The sequence below is a fragment of the Arachis ipaensis genome, chromosome B1, assembly GCF_059453495.1.
Source record: "Arachis ipaensis isolate K30076 ecotype BB chromosome B1, ASM5945349v1, whole genome shotgun sequence".
NCBI classification, from domain to species: Eukaryota; Viridiplantae; Streptophyta; class Magnoliopsida; order Fabales; family Fabaceae; genus Arachis; species Arachis ipaensis.
Genome location: NC_142436.1, coordinates 72422938 through 72441462, shown reverse-complemented (window position 1 = coordinate 72441462; position 18525 = coordinate 72422938). Strand labels below are relative to the sequence as shown.

At 40.3% G+C, this 18525-nt stretch overlaps 1 non-coding gene across 1 annotated transcript; it reads right to left on the bottom strand.

Annotated features, from left to right (window-relative positions):
* Window positions 1-12367: 12367 nt before the first annotated feature.
* LOC148577003 (small nucleolar RNA R71) lies at window positions 12368-12475 on the bottom strand. Its single transcript, XR_015903784.1, has one exon. It is a non-coding gene; the product is annotated as a small nucleolar RNA R71 (small nucleolar RNA).
* Between the last annotated feature and the right edge of the window lie 6050 nt (window positions 12476-18525).

Sequence of the window (18525 nt, the reverse complement as noted above, 5' to 3'; positions counted from 1 at the left end):
ATTTTTCTGGGCATCATTTAAAATACGGCTAGCATAATAAATGACATGCAGAATTTTGTCATGCCTCTGCCCCAGTACTGCACCAATGGCATGGTCACTGGCATCACACATTAGTTCAAATGGTAATTTCCAGTCTGATGCAGAAATAACTAGTGCTGTGACCAGCTTAGCTTTAAGAGTCTCAAATGCTTGCAGACACTTGATGTGCGGAAAACAATCCGACACAAAACTCACCAGCAAGTGCACCGGGTCGCATCAAGTAATAATAACTCACGGGAGTGAGGTCGATCCCACAGGGATTGAAGGATTGAGCAATTTTAGTTTAGTGGTTGATTTAGTCAAGCAAATCAAGATTTGGTTGAGTGATTTGTGATTTGCAGAATTTAGATTGCATGGAAAGTAAAGGGAATGGGTAAATTGCATTGAATTTAAAGAGAACTGAAATTTAAAGTGCTGAATCTTAAAGAACAAGAAATTAAATGGCAGAAACTTAGAACGCAAGAAATGTAAATTGCAGAATCTTAAAGTGCAAGAAATGTAAATGGCTTGAATTGTAAAGGGAATTGGGAATTGGATTTGCAGAAATTAAACAAGGAAAAGTAAAATTGCAACAAGCAGAGAAGTAAAGGATGACTTGAATTGAACCGGATCTTAAAACAGAAATGTAAATGAGCTTGAAAAGCATTAAACAGAGAAAGTAAAATCATAATTCAGATCTCAGGACCCAAGAGACTAGATAACCAAGTCTAGATCTCAATGCCTTCCTAGATCCAACAAGAACAATTGCAAAGGAAATGTAAATTGCAGAGAAAGTAGATGAAGAAGCAATTAACAGAAATTTAAATTCAATTGTGCAGTAAAGAAACAGAGAGGTCTCAGGATGAGATTGAAACAGAATTCCTTCAATTCTCCAACCCAAGATCCAAGACAATTGTAATTGAAATTGAAAGCAAGAAAACTAAGAGGAAGGGAATTCAATTCTCCTTCCCCGAGACTTAGAAATTAAAATTCACTCCACACCAAAAGCTCCCCGAAAACTCTCTATGAAAACTAAAAGGAAAGCTCTCCTAAAAACTTAAATCCTATGCTATTTATACACTTTCTTCAAATGGTCTTCAAGCCTTCAATTGGGCCTTTGCTCTTGATGGAATTGGGTTGATAGAGGCCTTGGTTGATTGCTCTTGGAGTTTGGAGAAGAACCGAAGTGAACCGGGTTTGGAATCATGAAAGCTTGAGTAAAAGTTTGAGGCAAACTTTTACTCAAACTTTTCATATCAGACACCCCATCCTTGCTGCTACCAACGTTTGAGCCAAAGTTTGGGGTCAAACTTTTGCTCAAACGTTGGCTCCCCCTTGCACACTCATGGCGCCAACGTTTGCCAAAAAGTTTGAGGCAAACGTTGGCGCAAGCTTTTGCTCTCCAGGGTGTGTTGTTCATGGCGCCAACGTTTGCCAAAAAGTTTGAGGCAAACGTTGGCGCAAACTTTTGCTCTCCAGGGTGTTGATTTGTGATGCCAAAAGTTTGCCAAAAAGTTTGAGGCAAACTTTTGCTCAAGCTTTTTGCCCAAAAGTTTGCACAAAAGTTTGAGGCAAACTTTTGGTCAAGCTTTTTGCTCCCTGGTTCGTTTTCACTTATTCCAAAAGTTTGAGCTAAAGTTTGAGGCAAACTTTTGCTCAAACTTTTTGTCCTCTCTTCCTCCTAGCCATTCCTTCTTGCTTCAACCTTTCTCCAAGCTTTCTTCACCTATCATTAATAAACCAAACATATCAAAGCTATGCTCAAAATCATGAGATATTCATTCTTTCATAATATGTGACAATTATAGCATAAAACCTCATGAAATTGCATTAATTCATCTATGGTTGATTAAATCAAAGGAAGCATGAAAATCTACCCAATTGGCTTGCTTATGGCTCAAGAAAGTGCATAATTCAATTGAAAACAAAAGAAAAAGGCTAGTGAAACTAGGCTAAGATGACTTGTCATCACAACACCAAACTTAAAGCTTGCTTGTCCCCAAGCAAGGAAACTAATTATGCTCAGAGGTTCTTTCAATTAAGACGGATTGAAGAACAACTTGTCAGGTCCTGTGAGTGAAGTGATCAAGTAACAGTGGGGTAAACTCTAAATTATATGCTCATACAAGGGCTTCAGTGCTTACTAGTCCTCACATATTGGGAGTCTTAGGTCTTAGGATTTTCATCCAAATGGTATCATGGAGATCTCTTTATATGTAGTCACCTTGAAGCAGCTTATAGTTTCTGTGCTTTGGCCTCGACTCTAAGTGTCATGTCTCAAAGCGGCTCTTTAGATAAGCTTTCAATCAATACTCCTAAACCAGTTGGTTTTAAGGTATTAGGTGTTAAAGCACCCCTAAGGATTTACTTGCTCAAGCCTCTTTCTTTGACACAAATCAACCACAAGCATTTACTAGGCTAACAACTCTTTGAGTTTTGTTTCTTCTTTCTTTTTCTGCCTAGTAATTGATGCTCAGAGCCTTGGGCCATGTTCTTTTTGCTTTTGTATTTTCTTTATTTTCTTTTGTTTTGTTTGCTGCTTCTTGGATTAATAGATTTTTGAGAATCTCCACAATACTTCTTTGAACTTCATGTCCTGCCTATGAGCTCCCATGCAAGTTTTCACAAGCATGCAACCTCAATACATAATCATACAACTAGAACCACCACTTCTCCTAATCTTTTGCTTGCCTCAAAATTGTTTGATTCCTCAATCCTTCTTTTCAAAGAACTTTCATTTGATGCATTTTTTTGAAAAATTGAGTGCAAACAAGTTTTGGAGAGTATGATGTTGTAAATGATCAAGCATCTTGCTTATTGAATTTCAAAAAAAAAAACTATACTAAACAGACAGATAATCAAGGAAACAAAACCACTCTCAATCATAGCAGTGTTTGATGTAAGATAATCACTTAACAATACAACCTTTTGGAGTTCGCTTGCTTTACTCCTCATCATCATCATCACTGATCCACACATTCCTCTTTCATCTCTTTGGTTTATGATGCTTAATCCTTCCAAAAACTTGTATGGACCTCTGCAATGATATTGAAAGTTGCTTGTTCTCCAAGCACTTAGAAACAATGATTGGCATGCATGATTTATTTATGGGCTTTTGTACTTACTTTGGTGTGGGAACACCAAACTTAGTACCTTGCCAATGGTTCTTGTTCATCAAACTAACCATGTGTAAAACTCTTTTTTTTCTTTTTCAAAAGTGACAAAACTGAAAACTAAAGAATAGCAAAATAGTTGACTAGTTTATCTAACTGCTTGAAGCTAGCATTATGCAGAAGGTGAGAATATGTTTTATGATGAAATTTTGGTGGAACACCAAACATAGAATCCTTCATTCTCCCTTAGATTGTTTTGGTGTGCAACACCAAACTTAGCTTCTTGCAATATAGATAAAACTAATTAACCTTTTTATTAAAATAGCTATGAAAAGAAAACTACCTCACGTTGGGTTGCCTCCCAACAAAGCGCTTCTTTATTGTCACTAGCTTGACATCCTTCATTCTTTGATCATGGAGGCTGAAAATCATAGTGCCTCAGCTTTTCTCTTCTTACTGTGAACTTTCTTCCAGTCTTCTCTTTGATGATCTCTAGGTGTTCATGTGGAAGGATCCGGTTCACAGTATAGTACTCAGATAATTGTGGAGGCACCTTCATTGGTTGGGTGTTTAATATCACTTTATCCCCTGGTGAAAAGCCTTTAGTGGGGATTTTCTTGTTTTTCCACCCTTTTGGCCTCTTCTTCTTCTCTTCTTTCTTAAGAGATGATTCATGCCTTGGTGGTTCTTTATCTGAAATGTTGAGGTTCTCATCTGGGGGTTTTGGATCTAGTTCCTCCTCGATTTTTTTGGTCTGTTGCACCATCTCTACTTCTTTCAAGCATGGATGTAGAAGTCTTGGAGTTAACTCATTGAATGCCTCCTTCAAGCTTTGATCCTTGGCCTTATCCTTCATACAATCTTCTTCTTGAGTAGGCTCATGCAGGATTTTAAAAACATGGAATGCTAGGTGCTCATCATGCACTCTTAACAACAATTCTCCTTTTTCAACATCTATCAATGCTCTGCCCGTAGCCAGGAAAGGCCTCCCCAGGATGATGGGAGTGTTAGGGTCTTCATCCATATCCAGGATGACAAAATCAGCTGGGAGAAAGAATTTTCCCACTTTTACCAACACATTCTCCACAACTCCCAGTGCTTGCTTAATGGATTTGTCAGCCATTTGGAGAACTATTCGTGTGGACTTCAGCTCAGAAATTTGAAGTTTCCTCATTAGAGACAAAGGCATCAAGTTTATACCTGCACCGAGGTCACAAAATGACTTCTCAATTGTTATGTTTCCTATGGTGCAAGGTATGTAAAAACTCCCAGGATCATCTTTCTTCTCTGGCAACTCTCTTTGGAGGATAGCACTACATTCCTTTGTCATCTCAACAATCTGTCCTTCCTTCAGGGATCTTTTCTTTGTGAGTACTTCTTTCATAAATTTGGCATATAATGGCATCTGTTCAAGTGCTTCTAAGAAAGGAATATTGATGCTGAGAGTCTTGAATATATCCAGGAATTTTTAGTATTGCTTATCCTCGTTTTCTTTTTTGAACCTCTGAGGGTACGAAAGTTTGGGGACATCTGGCTTCACCCCTTCCTTCTTCTCTTGTAGCTGTGTTTCAAGGATGTCCACATCTTTCTTTGAGCTTTTTGCATTCTTGGTCTTTCTCTCCTCTTCACTTCTCTCTTCTGTCTCTTCTTGTGGAACTTCTCTGTTGTGTTCTTCTTGATTGATGGCTTCCTTCTCCCTAGTCTTTTCACTTCCCACTATGATTGCTTTGCACTCCTCCCACTTTGTAGCTTTTCCTTTTTCCTTTGGATTGGAGATTGTATCACTTAGGAGAACATTGGTTGGCCGTTCAGCTTGTTTGGCCAATTGTCCCACTTATCGTTCAAGGCTCTTCATGGTAGCTTCATTTCTCTCTTGCACTTTGACCAAGCTTTGAGTGGACTGAGCAATTGCTTGTATGGCTGCCTCAAGACTTGAAATTCTACTTTCATGATGGTCTATTGGTGGTATGATGGGGGTGGAATGTGGTTGCTAGAAGTTATTTGTAGGGGTAGTGTGGTAGTTTTGGGGGTTAGATGTTGGTACGGAAATGCTATTTTGATGAGTTTGTGGATTGTGGTGGGGTGGTTGATATGTATTTTGTGGTTTCTTGTATTGATTATTATTAGCATTTTGCTGGTCGTGGTTTGAGTAAGTTGTGTTTCTTGAGTTGTTTTGATTTGAGTTTTTCTGCCACGGTTGCTGGCTGTGGGTGTGGTTATCTCCCCATCTGAGATTTGGATGGTTCTTCCAGGATGGATTGTAGGTGTCACCATAAACCTCATTTTGGCCTGAGCCTTGGTTGTGCACATATTGAGGTTGTTCCTGCTGCTGATTTTCTTGGTTTTCTTCATTTTGTCCCCATGTGGTTGATGGTTGGCTTGTATTCACTGTTGCAACTTGTAAACTATCAATCTTTTTAGCCATCTGCTCAAATTGTTCTTGAATCTGCTGCTGCATTATCTTGTTTTGAGCTAGGATGGTGTCCACCCCTTCCATTTCTAACACTCCTTTCCTTAGTGATGGTTGGCGTTGTCTCTGATAAGCAAAGAAGTATTGATTGTTTGCCACCATATCAATGAGGTTCTGAGCTTCTTCAGCTGTCTTCATAAGTTGCATCGAGCCTCCTGCGGAATAGTCAAGTGCCTCTTGAGCTTTCATTGTCAGTCCTTCATAGAAATTTTGGAGTTTATCCCATTCATTAAACATCTCAAGAGGGCACTTTCTGATTAGAGCCTTGTATCTCTCCCATGCCTCATAGAGAGGTTCAGCATCCATCTGTGTGAATGTTTGTACTTCGGTCTTCAATCTAATAATCCTCTGAGGCGGGTAAAATTTAGCAAGGAATTTGCTGACTAGATCTTCCCAATTGTTGATGCTATCTCTTGGAAATGACTCCAACCATTGAGTGGCTTTGTCTTTGAGGGAAAATGGAAATAGCAGCAATTTGTAACTGTCAGGATGCACACCATTGGTCTTCACTGTGTTACATATCCTCAGGAAGGTGGATAGGTGCTGGTTTGGATCTTCCAAGGGGCCTCCTCCATAGGAACAGTTGTTCTGCACCAAGGTGATGAGTTGGGGCTTCAATTCAAAGTTATTTGCATCGACATTTGGGGTAAGGATGCTACTCCCACAATGCCTTGGATTAGCAAGTGTATATGAAGCCAAGACTCTCCTCTGGGGTTGACCATTGTTGTTGGCCATTCTCACTGGTGGATTTGTTGGATTGTTGAGTGTTCCTCCAATTCATGATATTCTTCATCTGATTCTTCCTCTCCAGCAACATTTTTTTCTCTTGCTTCTCTTCTTAGCCTTCGGAGGATTCTTTCGTCAGTTTCATGAAAGGTAGGGATCTCTCTTCTTGTATCTGACATACAAGCAAAACACAAGAATCACACAATACCAGAAAAGCAATAACACTTCAATCCATGGCTGAATTGAAATATTAGTTAGCTTAGGCAAAAATTCAAACAGTTAGCGTGTTAGTCAAAAGTTAAAGAAACAGAAAAGAAAAAGTGCTTGATCTAGATCTCCACTTCACTTAATCATTGTCAATCTAATCAATCCCCGGCAACGGCGCCAAAAACTTGATGTAGCGGAAAACGATCCGACACAAAACTCACCGGCAAGTGCACCGGGTCGCATCAAGTAATAATAACTCACAGGAGTGAGGTCGATCCCACAGGGATTGAAGGATTGAGCAATTTTAGTTTAGTGGTTGATTTAGTCAAGCGAATCAAGATTTGGTTGAGTGATTTGTGATTTTCAGAATTTAGATTGCATGGAAAGTAAAGGGAATGGGTAAATTGCATTGAATTTAAAGAGAACTGAAATTTAAAGTGCTGAATCTTAAAGAACAAGAAATTAAATGGCAGAAACTTAGAACGCAAGAAATGTAAATTGCAGAATCTTAAAGTGCAAGAAATGTAAATGGCTTGAATTGTAAAGGGAATTGGGGATTGGATTTGCAGAAATTAAACAAGGAAAAGTAAAATTGCAACAAGCAGAGAAGTAAAGGATGACTTGAATTGAACCAGATCTTAAAACAGAAATGTAAATGAGCTTGAAAAGCATTAAACAGAGAAAGTAAAATGATAATTCAGATCTCAGGACCCAAGAGACTAGATAACCAAGTCTAGATCTCAATGCCTTCCTAGATCCAACAAGAACAATTGCAAAGGAAATGTAAATTGCAGAGAAAGTAGATGAAGAAGCAATTAACAGAAATTTAAATTCAATTGTGCAGTAAAGAAACAGAGAGGTCTCAGGATGAGATTGAAACAGAATTCCTTCAATTCTCCAACCCAAGATCCAAGACAATTGTAATTGAAATTGAAAGCAGGAAAACTAAGAGGAAGGGAATTCAATTCTCCTTCCCCGAGACTTAGAAATTAAAATTCACTCCACACCAAAAGCTCCCCGAAAACTCTCTATGAAAACTAAAAGGAAAGCTCTCCTAAAAACTTAAATCCTATGCTATTTATACACTTTCTTCAAATGGTCTTCAAGCCTTCAATTGGGCCTTTGCTCTTGATGGAATTGGGTTGATAGAGGCCTTGGTTGATTGCTTTTGGAGTTTGGAGAAGAACCGAAGTGAACTGGGTTTGGAATCATGAAAGCTTGAGTAAAAGTTTGAGTAAAAGTTTGAGGCAAACTTTTACTCAAACTTTTCATATCAGACACCCCATCCTTGCTGCTACCAACGTTTGAGCCAAAGTTTGGGGTCAAACTTTTGCTCAAACGTTGGCTCCCCCTTGCACACTCATGGCGCCAACGTTTGCCAAAAAGTTTGAGGCAAACGTTGGCGCAAGCTTTTGCTCTCCAGGGTGTGTTGTTCATGGCGCCAACGTTTGCCAAAAAGTTTGAGGCAAACGTTGGCGCAAACCTTTGCTCTCCAGGGGCCAAAAGTTTGCCAAAAAGTTTGAGGCAAACTTTTGCTCAAGCTTTTTGCCCAAAAGTTTGCCAAAAAGCTTGAGGCAAACTTTTGCTCAAGCTTTTTGCCCAAAAGTTTGCACAAAAGTTTGAGGCAAACTTTTGGTCAAGCATTTTGCTCCCTGGTTCGTTTTCACTTATTCCAAAAGTTTGAGCTAAAGTTTGAGGCAAACTTTTGCTCAAACTTTTTGTCCTCTCTTCCTCCTAGCCATTCCTTCTTGCTTCAACCTTTCTCCAAGCTTTCTTCACCTATCATTAATAAACCAAACATATCAAAGCTATGCTCAAAATCATGAGATATTCATTCTTTCATAATATGTGACAATTATAGCATAAAACCTCATGAAATTGCATTAATTCATCTATGGTTGATTAAATCAAAGGAAGCATGAAAATCTACCCAATTGGCTTGCTTATGGCTCAAGAAAGTGCATAATTCAATTGAAAACAAAAGAAAAAGGCTAGTGAAACTAGGCTAAGATGACTTGTCATCAACACTCTGTGTCAAACACAAATGGCGTGTCAGCAGCTAGCAGATTGCTCAGGGGTTTTGCAATTTTTGAAAAATCCTTTATAAACCTCCTGTAGAATCCTGCATGCCCCGGAAAGCTTCTGATTGCTTTAACATTAGCAGGTGGTGGTAGTTTTTCAATTACCTCCACTTTAGCTTGATCCACCTCTATTCCCTTGTTTGAAATTTTATGCCCAAGGACAATTCCTTCAGTTACCATAAAGTGACATTTTTCCCAGTTTAAAACTAGGTTGGTCTCTTGGCATCTTTTCAGAACAAGTGCTAAATGGTTAAGGTAGGAGCTGAATGAGTCTCCAAATACTGAAAAGTCATCCATGAAGACTTCCAGAAATTTCTCTACCTTATCAGAGAAGATAGAGAGCATGCACCTTTGAAAGGTTGCAGGTGCATTACACAGACCAAAAGGCATCCTTCTATAAGCAAACACTCAAGAAGGACATGTAAATGCTGTTTTCTCTTGGTCCTGAGGATCTACTGCAATTTGGTTATAACCTGAATAGCCATCCAAAAAGCAGTAGTATTCATGACCTGCTAGTCTCTCTAGCATCTGGTCTATGAATGGTAAAGGAAAATGATCCTTTCTGGCGGCTGTATTGAGCCTTCTGTAGTCAATACACATGCGCCACCCTGTAATTGTTCTTGTAGGAACCAGTTCATTCTTTTCATTATGAACCACTGTCATACCTCCCTTTTTGGGGACAACTTGAACAGGACTCACCCAGGGGCTATCAGAAATAGGATAAATAATTCCAGCCTCCAGTAATTTGGTGACCTCTTTTTGCACCACTTCCTTCATGGCTGGATTTAGCCGCCTCTGTGGTTGAACCACTGGCTTAGCATTATCCTCCAATAGGATTTTGTGCATGCATCTAGCTGGGCTTATGCCCTTAAGGTCACTTATGGACCACCCAAGAGCTGTCTTGTGTGTCCTTAGCACTTGAAGTAGTGCTTCCTCTTCCAGTGGATTTAAAGCAGAGCTTATGATCACTGGAAAAGTGTCACCTTCTCCTAGAAATACATATTTCAGGGATGGTGGTAATGGCTTGAGCTCGGGTTTAGGAGGTTTCTCCTCTTCCTGAGGAAGTTTCAGAGGTTCTTTCGATTCCTCTTAATCCTCCAAATCAGGCTGAACATCTTTAAAGATGTCTTCCAGCTCTGACTTGAGACTCTCAGCCATGTTGATCTCCTCTACCAAAGAGTCAATAAGATCAACCTTCATGCAGTCTTTGGGTGTGTCTGGATGCTGCATGGCTTTGACAGCATTTAACTTGAACTCATCCTCATTGACCCTCAGGGTTACTTCCCCCTTTTGGACATCAATGAGAGTTCGTCCAGTTGCTAGGAAAGGTCTTCCTAGAATGAGAGTAGCACTCTTGTGCTCTTCCGTTTCCAGCACCACAAAGTCAGTGGGAAAGGCGAATGGCTCAACCTTGACAATCATGTCTTCAATCACGCCTAATGGGTATTTAATGGAGCCATCAGCAAGTTGGAGACATATCCAGGTTGGTTTGACTTCTTCAGTTAAACCAAGCTTTTTGATAAAGCTGTCTTGGTGCAATTACCCTCTAGTGTGCATGGTATCAGAAAGCTCCCGGGATCCTTAAGCTTTTCTGGGAAGCTTTTCAGAATGACTGCATGATAAACCACTATTTTATGGTTTATATTGTGTTTAATTGTGTGGTTTTGTCATGATCCTTGCCCACTTATTCATCAATTTAGCATGCAATTAGATTTCCTTCCTAAATTCAGTACATGTTTGAAAATTGCTTCCTAGAGACTTTAATTATTTATTTTTAATTCTCCTTTATTCCATTCGATGCCGTGATCTGTGTGTTAAGTGTTTCAGACTTTATAGGGAATGAATGAGTTGGAGATTGGAGAGGAAGCTAGCAAAAATGGAAGGAACACAAGAATTTGAGGAGATAACCAGCGAGAAGTGACGCGGTCGCATGGCTCACGCGACCGCGCGAAGGAGCACAAATCGCAGTGACGCGGCCGCATGGTTTGCGCGGCCGCGCGGATTGGAAAGCGCAAGCGACGCGGTAGCGTGGGCGACGCGAACGCGTGGAGAGGAAAAAGCGCAAGCGATGCGTCCGCATGGACGACGCGATCGCGTGACATGTGCGATCTGCATAATCTGCAGAATCCGCTGGGGGCGATTTTGGACCTTATTTCGGCCCAGTTTTCGGCCCGGAACAGCAGACTAGAGTCAGAGAATATGCAGAAACAACACAGACATTCATTCAGTAGTTTTAGATCTAGTTTTTCACTCTCTTAGGTTTTTCTCTCTAGTTTTTAGAATTTTAATTTTCAATTGGTCTTAGCATTGGAACAGGGAGAAGAATTATTTCCTCATCAAGACTTCATCATTCTAGTTTGTTCTCTTAACTTGGTTCTATTCTTCCATGTTCTTTGTTATGTTCAATTTTGTCATTCAGATACTTTTATGATTATTTAATGCAAGGATTATTTCTTTTTAATTCAATTTCAATTCCAATAATCATGTCTTCTTTTAATTCCCTTTCATGTGCTATGGATTCTTTATTTACAATGCGTGAGTAGTTTTCTTACTTGATGGGGAGTTGATTAAAAGGAACTCTTGAGTTGGAAGGATTGAAAGAAAATTTGTAATTGGGTTAAATGTTGGATTGCTATCCTGTCACCGACGCCAATCCCTTTGAACTAAGTGGGTTGCAACTTGTAAATAGATCTGGCATTCCCACTTGTTTGACTTTCCCTTACCTAGTAAAGGATAACCAAACAGAACAACCATTAATTATAAATTAATCTTACAATCACACCATCAATGATAGAGATTCTAACCAATCAATTCCCAGTCAAGGCTTTTATTTATATTATTTAAAATTCCTCAATTTAAATTCCAATTTACTTAGCTCAACTTCTTGGAAAATCTGATTAATAAAACAGCACACTTTTCTGCAACTCGTTGGGAGACGACCTGGGACTTAAAACTCCCAGTAATTTTAATTTAAACTCTCTGTGACATATTTCTAAATTGATAAACAGATTCTCGGTGAGTTAAGAACTATACCTGCAACGTAACCATTTTAATAAATTTTTAATTCACCAGCTTCTGCTTCCCATCAATTTTTGGCGCCGTTGCCGGGGAGTTGCAATAGAGTGCTAATTTTATTAATTAGAATTTATTTATTTGCATTTTATTTAATTTTGCTACTATGAGCTGCGTGTTTCTTCCGTCAAATGACGCGTTCACTTCCTGATCCGCGCTTGCTAATATTCGATCCTGAAATTGAAAGGACTATTTCACGAATAAGGCGAGAACAGCGTAGGTTAGCCCGCTCTGAGGGCGGATCTGAAAGTGAATCTGAGGAAGAAACCAGCCCCCGTTCTACTGATTCGGTTATTTTACGTGCAGAAAACATGGCAGCTAGAAGAGTTACCATTCAAAAGGAAGGAGCTCCTGATTTTACAATGCAACCGTTTCAAGCGCATCATCCAGCGGTAGCTATGGATTTTGAAATAAAGACCGCACTGCTAAATTTGATGCCCAAGTTTCATGGCCTACCTGCTCAAGAGCCTATCAAGCACTTGAGAGACTTCTAGGCAGCCTGTTCTACTGTCAGGCGTGATGGCACTGATGAAACTTCAATTCTGCTGAAAGCTTTTCCGTTCTCTCTTGAGGGAAAAGTAAGAGAGTGGTACTACACTCAACCTCTAGCAAATGTATCCAACTGGGATACACTCATAAAGGAGTTTCTGGAGAAATTCTTTCCATCTGAAGTTACTGATAAACTGAGGAAGGATATCTCTACAATTGTTCAGGATGACAATGAGACTCTCTTTGAATACTGGGAGCGCTTCAATAATCTTCTGGAAGCATGCCCCCACCACATGATTGACAAGATCGTGCTACTCAGCTATATCACACAAGGTATGAGGCCCCAAGATAAGACCACATTGGAAAGTGCCAGCAATGGGTCTATGAAGAAGTACAAGACCACTGATGAAGCTTGGCAATTGATCAGTGATTTAGCTGAATCTACTTGGAACCACAGACAGAAGCAAGGCCGTTCAAAAGCCGTTGCAGAAGTATCTTCTGGCATAGAGACTGCTGCTCTAAATCGAAGCATCTGTGAGATGACCAACTTGCTAAAGCAAATGCAGTTGAGTCAACAAGCTCAGCAAACTCAACCGCAGCAAAACCAACAACTAGTTCCATAAAGAATTTGCAGAATTTGTGCTGATTACAGCCATTACACTGATGAATGCCCGCAGCTCTAACAAGAAGACAACATGGTGGCATCCACTCACAACTTCTATGACCGTCCTAACCAAGGGTACAATCAAAGTGGAAATAATAACCATGGATGGAAGGACAATTCAAACCAGAATTGAAGGGACAACAATAATAGGGGAGGCAGAGATAATCAGGGGAATCAAAGGTGGAATAATAACAACAACAGGCAGCAAAATCAACCTTACCGAGCACCTCACCTGAGGTAAAACCAAGGACCACCGAATAATCAGCAGCAAACCTCTCAATTTACTCATTCTTCTGTATCTTCTAATGAAGATTTATTACAAGCTTTTGAGAAAAGACAACTGGCCATGGAAAATACCATCGTGAACAGTATTAACGCCAGTTTGAATGGTTTTACCTCTACTCTGCAAGCTCTTATGACACAACTTGGTTCAGCACAAAATTCTAGTAACCAACCTTCAAGCACCACTGGAATCCCCTCTCAACCATTACCCAATCCAAAGGGAGGCATTAATGCCATCACCCTGAGGTCCGGAACCACACTGCAGGAGAGGAATAAGGAGGAACCAAGCTCACCAGAATACGCCTCAGCTGAAAAGGTGGTAGAAATCGAAGATATTGAAGAGGAAGAGGACATACAGGACATAGTTGAAGAAGAAATAGCTCAACCACAGGAAGAAGCACCAAAAGGCGCAGGCACCACAGAAAACACTACTCCCATTCCATTTCCACAACTTGCAAGGAAGCCCAGGAAGCAGCTGGAACCTGATCCTAAAATGGTAGAAATATTCAAAAAGGTTGAGGTAACTGTTCCCCTTTTTGATGTTATTCAGCAGGTACCTAAATATGCAAAGTTTCTAAAAGACTTATGTATCCATAAAGACAAAATTAATGAATTAGAAACTATTCCTTTAGGTAGTTCTATATCTGCTTTAATGGGAGGATTACCTGAAAAATATAGTGATCCAGGTCCTTGCATAGTTAGTTGTACTATTGGTGGTGTAGTAATTTATGATTGCATGTGTGATTTAGGAGCATGTGTCAGTATAATGCCTTTGTCTATATATGATGTTTTAAGGCTCCCTCCCTTAAAAAGGTCGGCAGCTCATTTTGTGTTAGCAGATAAAAGCATTATTACAGTGGCTGGAGTTGCTAAAGATGTTTTGGTGAACATTAAAGGGCTCACATTTCCCACTGATTTTTATATCTTGGAGATGCCCCATAATGATTCAGATAAGCCATCATCAATCCTACTTGGAAGACCATTCCTGAAGACATCAAAATTCAAATTGGATGCTTTTTCAGGAACATACTCCTTTGAAATAGATGGCCGCATAGTGATCTTCAATCTGAATGGAGTCATTAACAACCCCCCAGAAGATCGTTCTATCTTCCAGTGTGATATCATAGATGAAAGTGTGGCTGAAGTCCAAAAAGAAGAGTTTGAAGAGAGGCACACTGGACAAGGTCCGAGTGTGGGGACCCTCTTAACTGACAATGAGGACACTTCGCCATTTTCACAAGCCCCAGATAATCCAGAGCCTGCCCATGATCAAAAGTTAGAATTGAAACCTCTCCCTCCACATCTCAAATATTCTTATCTTGAGGATGAGCAGAAGCTTCCGGTTATTATTGCAGGGGAACTGACTTCTCAACAAGAAGAGCAGTTACTTGATGTACTGAGGAAGCATAAGAAGGCAATTGGGTGGAGTTTGGCAGACATAGTGGGAATTGACCCTCAAGTATGCGAGCACAGAATATTTTTAGAAGAGGGAGCAAGACCTGTCCGTCAACCCCAGAGAAGATTGAATCCCACCATCTTGGAAGTTGTCAAAAAGGAAGTGACCAGACTATTGGAGGCCGGTATCATATATCCCATTTCAGACAGTGAATGGGTAAGCCCAGTACAAGTGGTGCCCAAGAAGTCCGGAGTCACTACCGTGAAGAATGAGCATGGAGAGCTCATAGCAACTAGAGTTCAGAATGCTTGGAGAGTCTGCATTGATTACAGGCGTCTCAACCAAGCTACCCGTAAGGATCACTACCCACTTCCATTCATTGATCAAATGCTGGATTGCCTGTCAGGTAAATCACATTATTACTTTCTAGATGGTTACATAGGTTATTTCCAGATTCATATAGCTCCTGAGGATTAGGAAAAGACTACTTTTACATGTCCTTTTGGGACTTATGCTTATAAGAGAATGCCCTTTGGCTTGTGCAATGCACCAACCACCTTCCAAAGGTGCATGATGAGTCTTTTCTCTAATCTTATTGAGGACTGTATGGAGGTTTTTATGGATGATTTTAGTGTTTATGGTGATTCTTTTAACCTTTGCTTAGATGGATTATCTAGAGTATTAGATAGATGTGTTAATACAAACCTTGTACTGAATTTTGAAAAATGCCACTTTATGGTAAAGCAAGGAATTGTATTAGGACATGTGGTATCTAATAATGGCATTTCTGTAGACCCAGCAAAGGTGAATGTTATTTCTAGTTTACCTTATCCCTCTTCTGTGAGGGAAGTCCGTTCGTTCCTTGGCCATGCAGGTTTCTACAGGAGATTTATTAAGGACTTTAGTAAGGTGGCACTTCCCTTATCCAGATTACTGCAGAAGGACATTGAGTTCGAGTTCAGTGAAGATTGCAAACAAGCATTTGATAAGCTGAAGACTGCTCTAACTCAAGCCCCAATTGTGAGAGGACCCGACTGGAACCAGCCGTTTGAGATCATGTGCGATACTTCCAACCATGCAGTAGGAGCAGCGCTGGCTCAGCGTGAAGGTAAGGATCCTTTTGTTATTGCCTATGCGTCTAAGACTTTAGACACTGCCCAGTCCAATTATACTACTACTGAGAAAGAGCTACTTGCTATTGTTTTCGCTCTGGATAAATTCCGAGCTTATTTACTTGGTACTAGAGTAGTAGTGTATTCGGACCATGCAGCTCTAAAGTATTTATTAGCTAAAAAGGAATCCAAACCAAGACTTATACGTTGGATACTGCTGTTACAAGAATTTGATTTAGAAATAAAGGATAGGAGTGGTAATCAAAATTTAGTAGCAGACTACTTGAGTCGCCTTGAACATATTAAGGATGATTCTACTCCTATAGATGATAATTTTCCTTTTGACAACCTGCAAGCAGTATCTGAGGTAGTCCATTGGTATGCACCTGTTGCTAATTATTTAGTTAGCCGCACATTTCCCCCACATTTTTCTAAACATCAAAGAGACAAGCTGAAAAGCGAGTCTAAATATTATATATGGGATGACCCATATTTATAGAGATGTGGCACTGACCAGATAATTAGACGTTGTATACCTCAATCAGAATTCCAGTCCATTTTAGAGGCTTGTCACTCATCTGAGAGTGGAGGACACTTTGGCCCTCAAAGAACAACTAGAAAGATCTTAGACTGCGGATTCTGGTGGCCTACTCTTTTTAGAGATGCCGCTGAGTTTTGTAAATCTTGTCACCCATGCTAGAAATTTGGTAACATATCCAGGAGGGATGAGATGCCTCAACAATATATGCTTTTCTGTGAAATTTTTGATGTATGGGGCATTGACTTCATGGGTCCATTTCCAAATTCTAGTGGATATTTTTATATATTGTTAGCTGTGGATTATGTTTCCAAATGGGTGGAAGCAATTCCTACCCGCACTGATGATGCTAACACTGTTGTTTCCTTTGTGAGAAACCATATTATATGCCGCTTTGGATCACCACGAGCGATCGTGAGCGATCAAGGCACCAATTTTTGTAATAGGAGACTAACAGGCTTGATGAAGAAGCATGGGATAATCCATAAAGTTGCAATAGCTTACCATCCCCAAACTAATAGGCAAGCCGAGGTGTCAAATAGAGAAATTAAGCGTATCTTGCAAAAGATAGTAAAGCCTCATAGAAAAGACTGGAACACCAGACTACAAGATGCACTGTGGGCATACAGAATAGCATACAAGACACCCATTGGGATGAGTCCCTTCCACTTGGTTTATGGAAAAGCTTGCCATCTCCCAGTTGAAATAGAACACAGAGCCTTCTGGGCAGTTAAGGAGTGCAACATGGGAATTGAGAATGCTGGAACTGAAAGAAAGTTGCAACTGCAGGAACTGGAGAACCTTCGCCTGGAAGCTTATGAGAACTCCAGAATATTCCAAGAAAAGATGAAAGCTGTGCATGATCAAAACATCAAGAAGAGAGAGTTCCAACCTGGAGATTTTGTTCTCCTTTACAAATCTCGACTGAGGCTGATGCCCGGTAAGTTGAGATCAAAATGGGAAGGTCCATACAGAGTAGAGAAGGCTGAACCGTACGGAGTCTATCACCTAAGCCATCCTTCAAGCTCTGAACTTCTTAAGGTTAATGGACAGCGCCTGAAGCTATACCATGGTGAGAAGGTTGGTGCGCGGAAATTGTGATTACACTTTAATTATGTAAAATTCATCGCTCTTTCTTTCCCTGGTAATGGCGCCAAAAACATGATGCCAATACCATGGTTCACAACTTCGCACAACTAACCAGCAAGTGCACTGGGTCGTCCAAGTAATACTTTACACGAGTAAGGGTCGAATCCCACGGAGATTGTTGGTATGAAGCAAGCTATGGTCACCTTGTAAATCTCAGTCAGGCGGATATAAAATAGTAATGGGGTTTTCGAAATTAATTAATAAAACAGGGATAGAAATACTTATGTAAATCATTGGCGAGAATTTCAGATAAGCGAATAGAGATGCTTTCGTTCCTCTGAACCTCTGCTTTCCTGTTATCTTCATCCAATCAGTCTTACTCCTTTCCATGGCTGGCTTTATGTGATACATCACCATTGTCAATGGCTACTTTCGGTCTTCTCTCGGGAAAATGATCCAAATGCCCTGTCACAGCACGGCTAATCGTCTGGAGGCATCACCCTTGTCAATGGTTTCATCTTATCCTCTCAGTGAAAATGGTCAACGCACCCTGTCACGGCACGGCTATTCATCTGTCGGTTCTCGATCATGCTGGAATAGGATTTACTATCCTTTTGCGTCTGTCACTACGCCCGGCAATCGCGAGTTTGGAGCTCGTCACAGTCATTCAATCATTGAATCCTACTCGGAATACCACAGACAAGGTTTAGACCTTCCGGATTCTCTTGAATGCCGCCATCATTCTAGCTTGCACCACGAAGATTCTGATTAAGAGATCTAAGAGATACTCATTCAGTCGAAGGTAGAACGGAAGTGGTTGTCAGGCACGTGTTCATAGGGAATGATGATGATTGTCACGTTCATCACATTCAGGTTGAAGAGCGAATGAGTATCTTAGAAGCAAAATAAGATGAATTGAATAGAACACAGTAGTACTTTGCATTAATCTTTGAGGAACAACAGAGCTCCACACCTTAATCTATGGAGTGTAGAAACTCTACCGTTGAAAATACATAAGTGATAATGGAGTTCATTGGTGTCGGCCCCAGAGGGGAACCGGAGTAACCAAGACTACTATGATCTGAAGATAAAACTCAGGATGTCTAATACAATAGTAAAATGTCCTATTTATAATAAACTAGCTACTAGGGTTTACAGAAGTAAGTAATTGATGCATAAATCCACTTCTGGGGCCCACTTGGTGTGTGCTTGGGCTGAGCTTGAGTGTTGCACGTGTAGAGGTCCTTCTTGGAGTTGAACGCCAGCTT